This window comes from Petaurus breviceps, unplaced genomic scaffold, assembly GCF_028583685.1.
Source record: "Petaurus breviceps papuanus isolate PSGF00001 unplaced genomic scaffold, PetGlider_PUasm1.0 174, whole genome shotgun sequence".
NCBI lineage: Eukaryota > Metazoa > Chordata > Mammalia > Diprotodontia > Petauridae > Petaurus > Petaurus breviceps.
In genome coordinates this window covers 30,892,136-30,903,471 of record NW_027185761.1, presented here as the reverse complement: position 1 = coordinate 30,903,471, position 11,336 = coordinate 30,892,136, and the positions used below count along the sequence as shown (strand labels likewise).

At 40.0% G+C, this 11,336-nt stretch overlaps 1 long non-coding RNA gene across 1 annotated transcript in view; it reads left to right on the top strand.

Moving 5' to 3' along the window:
• The first annotated feature begins 2,141 nt into the window (after positions 1 to 2,141).
• The window catches only part of LOC138158101 (uncharacterized), an 11,097-nt gene continuing 1,902 nt past the window's right edge, over positions 2,142 to 11,336 (top strand). Inside the window, exons 1-2 of the long non-coding RNA XR_011167553.1 lie at positions 2,142 to 2,837; positions 10,170 to 10,267. This is a non-coding gene — a long non-coding RNA (uncharacterized lncRNA). The remainder of the gene's footprint in view (positions 2,838 to 10,169; positions 10,268 to 11,336) is intronic.

Genomic DNA, 11,336 nt, shown 5'->3' with positions numbered 1-11,336 from the left:
GGGAAGACTTATATGAACTCATACAAAATGAAGTGAGCAGAACCAGGACGATCAGCTATGAAAGACTTAGCTACTCTGATTAAGACAATGATCCAAGACAATCCCAAATGACTCATGATGAAAGATGCTATCCACCTTCAGAGAGAGAACCGATCAATTCTGAATGCAAAGTCAAGCATACATTTGTTTATTTTCTTTATTTTTATTGTTTTATTTCATTTGTGTTTTCTTTTTCAACATGTATTGTTGAAAGAGTTTGACACTTTTTAAAAACTCTTCCTCCTGCTGCAGTATACGTACAAAATTTTAAAAGTAAGAAGGTAACAGTGATATCTAGAGCCTCCTGTTGAACAGGAAAGTAGCTAGCAGTACAACCTGGTGGGGGAAAAGCATTTTACAGATGAGGAAACTGAGACCCAAAGAATTTAAAAGTCTTGTCTAAATATTTTGTATGACTTCACATGTATAATCAATATAAAATTGTTTGCCTTCTCAGAGAAGGGGGAGGGGGTTTGGAACACAAAATTTTAAGAAAAAAGTGTTAAAAATATTTTTTAAGTGTAACTGGGAAATATTTAATAAAATAAAATACTTTTTAAAAAATCTAGTATGATATAGTTATAAGACCACTGGAGTTAGGAGACCTGTGTTCTTCTCTTGGCTTTGCCACAGCCAACTAGCTGTGTGACCTTAGACAAGACTTTTAAATTCTTTGGGCCTCAGTTTCCTCATCTGTAAAATGTTTTTCCCCCACCAGGTTGTACTGCTAGCTACTTTCCTTTTCAACGGGAGGCTCTAGATATCACTGTTACCTTGCTTACTTTTAAAATTTTGTACGTATACTGCAGCAGGAGGAAGAGTTTTTAAAAAGTGTCAGACTCTTTTTGGCACTCAGAGTATGGAAAACCTTCGCTCCGCTATCATCTCCTGGCAGCCTGACTCATTCCCCAGGGTGGGGTGAAGGAGAGTGGAGGGGAGAGGATTATTGTGGATTTACCCAATGACGACAGCTCTGAGTCTCCACTTACTGGCCGTCTTCTTGACCTTAACATATGTCACCAAGCCCCCTCCATGTAAGCTTGGCATGATGAAGCTTGGCTTCTCACAGAAATAGACAGGTGTTCTAGGATACTGCATGCAGTGTTTACTCTTCACGTAGGTACAACAAAAGCAATGACCAATATGCAGGGAGACATCCCTCTGTTTTACTGTGTGAGCCCCAAGCTTTTCCCAGAACCCAGCACTTTCTATATAATGTGTAGCCATTTCAAGCGCAAGAATTCTAAGAAATGTATTGTTTATTTAGTTCCCCTTGACTGTTCCCCTGTGGGCAGGCAAAGGTATGCAGAGTTTCCACATGATGCTCAGTTTTCAATGAAGGTTCCAGGTTCCAGGTTCCTTGTAGTGCATGGGAACGTGGACATGGGAGACAGAAACTTTGGGGACTAATTCATTTCTCAGTCTCAAGCATCCCATCCCTGGCAGGGGCTCCTATCTTCTCATCTTAGAGAGACTATTACAGAGCTATGTGTGCGGACTTCAGTGACTGGCCCCAGCAAGAAATGAATGAACCCAATCCATTCAATGCACCCAACATTTAAGTTTGAGGCACTGTAATAGGTTCTGGGGATACAAAGAAAGAGAAAAAACACTTCCTGCCTTCATTCCACTCTGGCCTCTCACTCTGACCTTGACCCCCTCTGCGGTAGCTACGTTACCATTTCCTGTGTCAACTTCCTTTCTTGCTCCTTGGTCTGAGCTTCACTTCTTAGCACAACGGGAGTGGGAAAGACAGGACAGAGCTAGAAGGACTCTTCCAGGTGGCTGGAAGTGGAAGGAAGGGCTGCGTGAGCCCTGAGGTCCCTTCCACCCCTATAATCCTGTGATTTTATGAAATACCAAGCAGGAGAAAATCATTGCAGAGTAGGACTAGTCAGGGAAGACTTCATGGAGGAGGACACTGAAAGACTCGTAAATCAAAGGTTAAGGAGGCAGATTAGTCAGTCTGCAAACTTTCATTGAATGCCTACGTTGCACACAGCCTTCAGCTGCATCATAAAGTGAATAAAGTGAAGGGGAGACAATGGGATTAGGACACGATCCAGGTGAAGTTCCTGGTGGTATGATTTCTTAAAACTAGGAGTAGTTTCTAATGGAGCCTTATAAATCAACTTGAAACTTGCTTCTACATGCAGACATCGTGTAAAAGCTTCCTGGAGACTCAGCAAATCCATCCAGGTGTGCTTAGACAAAAGGTCCTCAGCCATCAGGAATTCTTTCTTCCCATCAGCCCACACAAGATGCTTGGTTCTCCCCAAAAGGGCTTTGGGAATTAAGCATACAGTCCCCATCAACCCAAAGCATCCGATCTAACAAGCATTGATGAACAAGGGGATACAAACACAAAACAAACAAAAAGGCAGTCACTGCCCTGAGGGACTTACATTCTATTGCATAGGATGAGATGGATTCTACATACCCCAGCTTCTCAAAGATGGGAGGTACAGGTTCAGCTGGATTCTGGAAGAACCATGAAAAGGCAGTGTGGTGAGGTGGAGAACACCCTGGAATATGAATCAGTTCTTGCTCTGGCAGGGCCATTAACTAACTAACTGGGTGACAGTGCACAAGCTACTTCAGTTGTATGAAGAGATCCTGAGTAAGACAAACTCTAAGGTCCCTTCCAGAGCAAATGTCTTTCTATGTTTCTAACTCTCTTCAAAGACGAGCATCTGGGAGAAAAGGAAGGAAGGAAACAAGCACCTACTATGTTCCAGGCTCTGTGCTAAGCGTTTTATGAATATTATCTCATTTGATCCTCACAACAATCCTGGGAGGTAGGTACTATTATTATCCTCATTTTAGAATTGAAGAAATTGAGGCAGAAACAGATTAAATGACTTGCCCAGGGTCATACAGCTAGTAAATATCTGAGGAAGAGTTGAACTCAGGTCTTCCTGTCTCTGGTGCTAGTACTCTATTCATGGTGCCCTCAAGTGACACAATGATAGAGTTTACCTTGGTGGAAGAGAGCATGCATTAGTTGAGAAGCCATATGGTAGAAAAAGCTCTGGAATCAGAGGACCTGGGCTCCATTTCTCTGAAAGACCTTGAGTGAGTCACCTAACATCTCTAGGCCTCAGTTTTCTCCTCTGAAAAATGAAGGAATTAGTCTAAAGATTCTCTAAGGTCCCCTTCAGTTCCAATCCTGAGATCTGGTTAAACTGTAGTGAGAGATAGCATTTTATTTGGAGTTTATAAAAAAAAAAAAAAAGACCAGTCATGACCATATGGTTTTGTGGACTTTAGAAATGAAAAGGAGAAGATCACAGTCATGGCAACCCTGCCTGGGGAAAAAAAAATCACACTGAAAAAAGAAACTGTAACTTGGTTACTCTTTCAAGTTCAGACATATGCTGAAGTCTCCCACTCTTAAGTCTGGTTGATTATTAAGAGTTTGCTGTCAATGAGTAGGGTGATAAGTAATAATTTCTATGCAAGCTGCTGATGGTTTCTAAGATAATATCAGTTGGTCTTTATTTCGCTCTTTAGAGTTTACAAGGCAATTTACCTATATTATCTTACTTGATCCTTACAACAATCTAGTGGGGTAGGGAGTATCATTAACCCTCACTTTATAGCTGAAATTGAAGCCCAGAGAAATAAAGTGACTTTCTGCTTGACTTTCTTCTCCTAGAAGAGCTAGGAGATCACTAGAGTTCATTGGATGGAAAAGACCTGAGAGGTAATCTAATCCGACACCTCGTTTTTAAGATGATAAAAATGGAGCCCAGTGAAGAATGTGAAGTGATTTGCCTATGGTCACACAGGTGGTAAATGGCAGAGACATACTTCAAATCCAAATCTTTAGATTTGAAGTACTCTGCTTTTCCCCCCAGCTTCCACATCTGGATTGAGGGCTCTAATCATGGGGAGGGAAGGGATAGGGCCTGATGAAAAGTTATTGGAATCTGAAGGGCATAGTGTTGGCTGTAGGAAAGTTGTAGTAGGGAGAAAAGTGAACCTGGTCTGAGTGTTGAAGGTTTCTAGGTCTGTGTTCATGTATATTGGAAACTTCTTGAGGGCAGAGTAGAATAGAGGGGAAAAAACCCCATTAATTGGGACTCAGTATATTTAGGCTCTGGTCTCACTTCTGCTACCAACTAGCTATGTGACTGTGCACAAGTTATTTAATATCTCTATGTCATGGATAAAATGGTGAGATTGGCCTAGAGGTGACTAAGGTTCCTTCTAACTCTAATATTCTATGGTAAAGATTCTGTCTTGTGTTTTTTGTTTGTTTGTCTGTTTGTTTTATTGGGGCTGATACTAGGTACTCAGTAAAGATCTCCCTCCAGGACCTGGCTTTCCTTTCCTCTATAACTTGAATTTTGGGGGTATATCCCAATACAACAATGGACCTGTGATCTCACAGATGTGGTTACTCTCTCCAGTGATACAAATATGAACCCATCTATGCCTCTCTACCCTGTGCAACTCCTTGCTTCCCTGCAGAGTACAAATGACATGACTACAGTTAGTTTTCTGTTTTCTTCTTGTCTTTATCTCTCTTTCAAAATGACTGCCCAGGCTTAAGAAAGTCAGTCTATTAAAATTCAGAAAAATTAGGGGGTGATGCTTCACATTACAAAATATTTTTTTTATTTGGAAGATGTACTGGATGGTTCCTTTAAATACCAGCTTCCCAAAATACATTTGAGATTTTGTTTATAATTATAAATCTTTTAGGGAAACAGAGCTGGTAGAGCCTTAAATGTTAAAGAGGCCTTGCCACTTAACGATCAATCAGCAATGAACACAAAGCATCACAGGTGTAAACATCCAGGCACTCTCATTCTGGCAGAGAAAGTACTTTGAACTCACTTGGAGAAGTGGGCTACAGAAACATAACCTATTCCTACTGTTAAGATGACAGATCAGGATCAATAAAGCTGCCACTCTCCATCAGGCCAGGCAACATCAACATAGAAGAGGAAAAGAAAAATAGAGATGGAAAGAAATCAGTTCTTTGGCCCAGTTCAAATGCTACTTCCACAAAATCTTCCCTGATCCTTCCAATTTGAGACTAATCATGTGTCCATGTTTATAGAGAGGTTAATCATTATGGAAAGAAGCAGTGTGGTATAGTAGAAAGAGTGCCAGTTTGGAGATGGATGACCCGGGTTCATATCCCAGCATGATCACTTGCAACCTCTGTGTCTTTGGGCAAATTGCTTCATTTCTCTAACCAGGGGTGGGGGACCTGAGGCCTTGAGGCCACATTGGCCTTCTAGGTCCTTGGGTGTGGCCTTTTGACTGAGTCCAATTTTTATAAAAAACAACTCTTTTGTTAAGGGTTTGTTCCATGAAGATTGGGCTGGACTTGAGGACCTAGAGGGCCACACGTGGCCTTGAGGCCGCAGTTCCCCACCCCCACAAGCATTGATTTCCTCTTCTATACAAGGAGGGGGTTAGACTAAATAACCTCAAAGGGACCTTCCAGCTCTGGATCTATGATCCTATAACACCTTGCATTCCTTCTAGGGCCCTTTCATATTTACTTTGGATGGTAGTTATCTGGAGATGGGTCATCCATCTCCCCAGCTGTTGACCCCATGAGTGCAGGAATTATTCGATTCATCTTTGTATCTCTCACAAATATATTTCATCCTTATTACTGAAGGAACCAGAGACATTTAGTTTGGGGAAGAGGAGCCCTTGGGATGATATGGTAATAAGTCTCAAGGTTTTGAAAGACCATCCCTTGTAAGAGAAATTAGACTGGTTATTTTTATCCCCAGAAGAGAGAAGTAGGAACAATGACTAGAAGTTGCAAAGAGGTAGAATTTAAGAGTGATGTCAGGAAAAACTTGCTAACCATTAGGAATGGGTTAGCCCAAAGTACAATGGGCTATCCTGGGAAGAAATGGGCTCCTTCTAAGGAGATCTTTAAGCAAAGGCTAGTTTACCACTTGTGAGTATGTATGTATATTGTTCAGGTATGAATTAGACTACATAGTCTCTGAAGTTCTTTCCAGTGTTGAGATTTAGGGATTCTGAGAAACACAGCTAAGAAGACACACACAAAAGGAGTAGAGAGAGGAAAAGACAGACAGAAAAAAAGAGGTAGATATAGTGGGGTACAGTCAAGAGAGTGACACCAATAATTGAGTTAGGAGCCTGATAGAGTAGACAGGCCAGTGGCCTGGGAGACAGGAGACCTAGATGCTAGGTTTGGCTCTGCTACTTTACCTGTGTGATGTTGAACAAGTCACTAAATCTTCCTGGATTCAGCTTCTTCAGCTGTAAAATGAAGGGGTTGGAATAACCACTGACATTTCTCCTGGATCTTTCACTCTTATGATTCTAAGCTTTCATTCAAGGTCCTAGCTTGCCTGTACCTAGTCTAAAGCAAAGAACATTGGTTTTGAAATCAGAGAACCTGAGTTTTAATCCTGCCACTAACACTCTGGGTATCTTGTTAAATTAGGTCTAACTTTACATTTTTAAATTTGGATTAGGTTAGATTAGAAACTTTAGATTTTTTATGTTGATTAAATTATTTGCCCAGGGTCATATGACTAGTAAGTGTCCCAAGTGGGATTTGAACTCGTCTTGGCAACTCTGAATTCACTTCTGAATCCCTTACATGTGATGAGTGATCTTCAGGGGGTGAATTAAAACCTCTCCTTTAAATATAGGCTTCCTGGGTCATGATTGGCAGCTAGTAGCACTACAATAGATAGAGTGCTGGGCCCAGAGCCAGAAAGACCTTAATTGAGATCTAACCTCAGACACTTACTAGTTGTGAAAAGTCTCTTAACTTTTGTTTGCTTCAGTTTCCTCAACTGTAAAATGGGTATCATACCAGCACAACCTTCCCAGGTCTGTTGTAAGGATCAAGTGAGAGATTTGTAAAGAGTTTAGCACAGTGCTTGGAACATAGTAAGTGCTTGCTTGCTTTCTCTTTCCTTCCTCCCTCCATTTTGAAATAAGAAAAAGTCCTTGACTTTAATAAATAATAAATGGGAATTATACAGGTTTGCAATTTCCTCTGAGAAACCTTCCTTTGGTCAATATTTTTCACAGGATGCTAGTGTTCAACTAGTAGATTGTAAACTCGTTGAGGGAGAGACTAGTCCTTTACCCCTCCCTGAATCTTTTCTTTATTCAACTAAAACAACTTGTACAACGTATATACTCAATAACTATTTGCTGCAATGAATTGAATGCAAAGGGAATGGCTGTAAGTAACAAATTATTATCCTTCCTGAGAGAACCAAGGGAAATGGATCATCACTTCTCTCCTGTTGAAAAAAACCTCCAAAAATTCAGAAACTCATTTTCCTTTATAAATAGAGACACTATGCACTTGATGGAGTTACCAGAACAGGAAGTCTAACCTGAGACTTGGAGTGTTCAATCACTCTAAGAAAGGATATGGGACAAATTGAAATCAAGGACACACTCTAATCCGAATCCTTCTGAGACCAAATTCCCAAATAATCTAGCCTCATGTTAAGCTACTCCCCCAAATAAAATGGAATTGATTTGAGATTTATCTACCCTTCCTCACCCTGGTTTCTTTTTTATTAGGAGTACCGGTGAACAGGTTAAGTTCCAATGTCGTTGAAAGAAGAGCTAGAAGGAAGTGTACCAGAAAGCCTGGTGTATATGTGTGTGTGTGTGTGTGTGTGCGCATGCACACACACTTAAAGCCGAATACAAATCAGGGTCTATTCTGGCACAAAGTAGTCAAGTCAACAAACTTTTTATTTAGTTTGTTTTAGTTTTCAATATTCACTTTTATAAAATTTTGAATTCTAAATTTCCCTCCTTCTTTCCCTCTCCCTAAAATGGCATGCAATCTGATATAGTATATATATATATACACACACACACACACACACACACACACACACACACAATCATATTAAGCATATGTCCACATTAGTCATTCAACAAGCATTTATTAAGGATTACTGGGTCCCAGGTACAGTGCTAAAGCACAGTATACAGACACAAGCAAAAAGAAAGACAAGCTCTCAAGAAGTTTATATTTTAGTTCAGGAAAATAACACATAAATGGGACCTGAAAGGGGTGGGGAGGGGGAGAGAGATAGTATCCAAGAAAGTGCATGGTGGAGAAAGCCCAAAGAGTTAGGAATGGAGTCTGGAGAGGAATTAAGACTTGACTGGCCTAGATACTTCCCTTATAATGGAGGTTCTGGTTCTCACATCAAGAAGAGGAAGGGGCCACAGGAGCCTTTTAGTTGGTGCTCAAAACATGTGTGATGAATGAGTGATATGAATAAAATTGGCCTATTGCCAAAATGTAGGGTAAGAAAGGGAATAGCTGCCATTTAAAAAGTGATTTAGAGTTTGACAAGTAAGTACTTTCCATAAATTACCTCATTTGGTCCTTTCAACAACCCTGTGAAGGAGATGCTATTACCCCCATTTTATAGTGAGATGAAAGTGAGACTCAGTGAGGTTAAGAGACTTGCCCCAGGTCACACAGCTACCTAGTGTCTAAGGCAGTATTCGAACCCAAGTTCTGCTCTTCCCATGATTCCATCAGACCATCATGAGAAAAGCACTAGACTTAGATAAGCCAGAAGTTGTGGATTCAAGTTTTAGCCCAGGACCACTGGCAAAACACTTGGCCTCCCTAGGCTTCAGTTTCCCTGCTTGGACAATGGGACAAATAATACTGCTTGCACTGTCCGCAGTTCAGAAGCATTGACTGGAATGAAAATGCTCTGTAAATTGTAGTTTTTTTGTAAATGTGCGCCTTGCAGAATGCAATAAGCGCTTATCCAGCACCTTCTATGTACTTGCTGCTGTCCTAGGTACTGAGATCAGAAAGACAAAAATGAAAACACTACCCTACATGCTGGTAGCATTAAGAAGAATGAATTCAAGGTATCACAGAGTCTGCCAGAGTCCAGACAACCAGCTTCCCTCTAATAGAGAATTTCCTGCAAAGATTCATCCAATCAATTTGTTAAATACCTGCTATGTCCATATGCTGTGCCAGTCATGAAAACAATTGGATGTCTTTAATTATAAAAATGTTTTTTGACAAATTTTTTTCTTTGAAAAGTTGCACCAGTTTATTTCCAGTGGTGTTTGTGTTTTAAAAAATGTCTCCACCATTGGAATGAGGTTTTTTTATAGGTTGGTGCATTTAAAAAAAAAAAAAAGAAAGAAAAAATCTGACCTAACATTTAGCTCTCACTTTATGTGAATCATAAAAGAACTTTACCCTGGGAAATAGCCTGGTTCCAGGAACTTGTAATAAGATCTGGGGCTTGTCACCTCCAGGTCAGTGATTCCAATCTAGCTCAGGAGATTTTTTTTGGATCATCTGCCACTTGATCTATGGCCTACAGAGGAAAAAAAAAATTGGGTTCTATCCACTGCCGCAGACAGGTGTTCTTCTCACAAAGGTCAGGATCTGGTTCATTGGTGGTGTGGAAAGGTCAAAAACTCAATGGATTTGGGGAGCAATGGACTTTCCTCTTTAGCAATGGTGTTTCCAGGTCAAGGGGGAGCCGACAAAATATTGGGAAACCCGTCCTGTGCACCAAGAAGGGATTTTTGTTTTTGTGTGGAGGTAGGAGGTTGCTGAAGTTGGTCTTTTTTTTGCTTGCTTCTCCAGGTAAATATTCTCTCCTTAGTGAATTTAGATATTGAATTTGGAAAAGGCACTGAGTTCTGGGTCCAACACCTTCCATATAATTGTACAGGTCAGGAAAAAGGTGGTGAAAAAAAATCAGATGAGTTATTCATCTGCCACTTCAAGAATTCTCTCTTGGGAGAACACATCCAAATAAATTGTTTTTGCATGTGAGTTAGTTGTTAACCATTGGATGGTTATTACAAAATAAATATTCACTTAGGGATGAGGGAGACCCGGACTTCTTAATGTAGAGCTTGACAATTTTCAGTAACAAAATCTACAAATATCATCTGCTATTTAGGGCCCAGCAGTTCTATTCCTAAATGCCAATTCCAATGTCATAACAGCAATTTCCATTTGTTTGATGGGTTGTAGGATCTCATAGAAATGGGAGAAACAGTACAGTCTAAACCACTGTTTTAAATCACTCAATTTGATTCTGCCAATAACCCTATAAAGTAAATAACTTATCCTCATTTTACAGACAAGGAAATGAAGGCCCAGAGAGGATGTGACTTATCCAAGGTCACATGGATAGAAGTAGTTGTCCTTTGACCAACAAGAGAATCTGAATGTTAACAAGTGAGTATTTTGCCTGCAGCAGGTTGTTTTGACTATCATCAGTGATGGTGACACTTTATCCTTCAATTCTAGGGCAGATTGTTTTGGGGAAAGTCATTAAAATTATCTGGAGGGAAGTCTGGTGAAGAAAGTTAGCAATTAAGCTCAATAATATCATTTAGGGTAAACAACAAAAAAAAAAGGCAAATAAAACAACATGCAACTATAAAGAAATGAGGCTGGTTTTCTTTTATGGTTCATTAGCTGGCTCTGAAGATAATTCCCAGTGTAAGGATATCCTTTTTTTCAGACATTAGCAAATTTTCAGGTCATAAAGGGTCAAATTACAGAGACAATGAGATGTAATGATCATCCTACCCATTGCACTTGTGGAAGGTGAACCACTTTTCAGATCTGAGTGGATCATTCTAAACCTAGTAAAGGATATGGAAGTTTGAGTGACTTATTTGTTTATGAAAAGGCTAAATTTTCTCTAGGCATTCTTTTGCATAAAGAACTTTAGAGTTAAAAAAAATCTAACCTCAGAGCTATTTGAGGGATTATTGGGCATATATGACCATTGCCTGATTGTGACCTCGATTACAGAGATGAAGAATTGAGAAATATATCAGCTGGTCTCCATAAATTAGGGTTATGTCTTTCCAAGGGGACTCACTCCTGAACCAGGAAGAATTAAACAGGATAACATTTTTAGATGTGGAAGGGACTTTTGTTGAAAGAAAATGCCAGGACAGCTAAGTGGTGCCATGAATAGAGCACTGGCCCCGGAGTCAGGAGGACCTGAGTTAAAATCCACCCTCGGACACTTAACACTTACTAGCTGTATGACCTTGGGCTTAACCCTAATTGCCCTGTCTTCCCCCCTCCAAAAATCCAGAAAGAAAGAAAGAAAGAAAGAAAGAAAGAAAGAAAGAAAGAAAGAAAGAAAGAAAGAAAGAAAGAAAGAAAGAAAGAAAGAAAGAAAGAAAGGAAGGAAGGAAGGAAGGAAGGAAGGAAGGAAGGAAGGAAGGAAGGAAGGAAGGAAGAAAGAAAGAAAGAAAGAAAGAAAGAAAGAAAGAAAGAAAGAAAG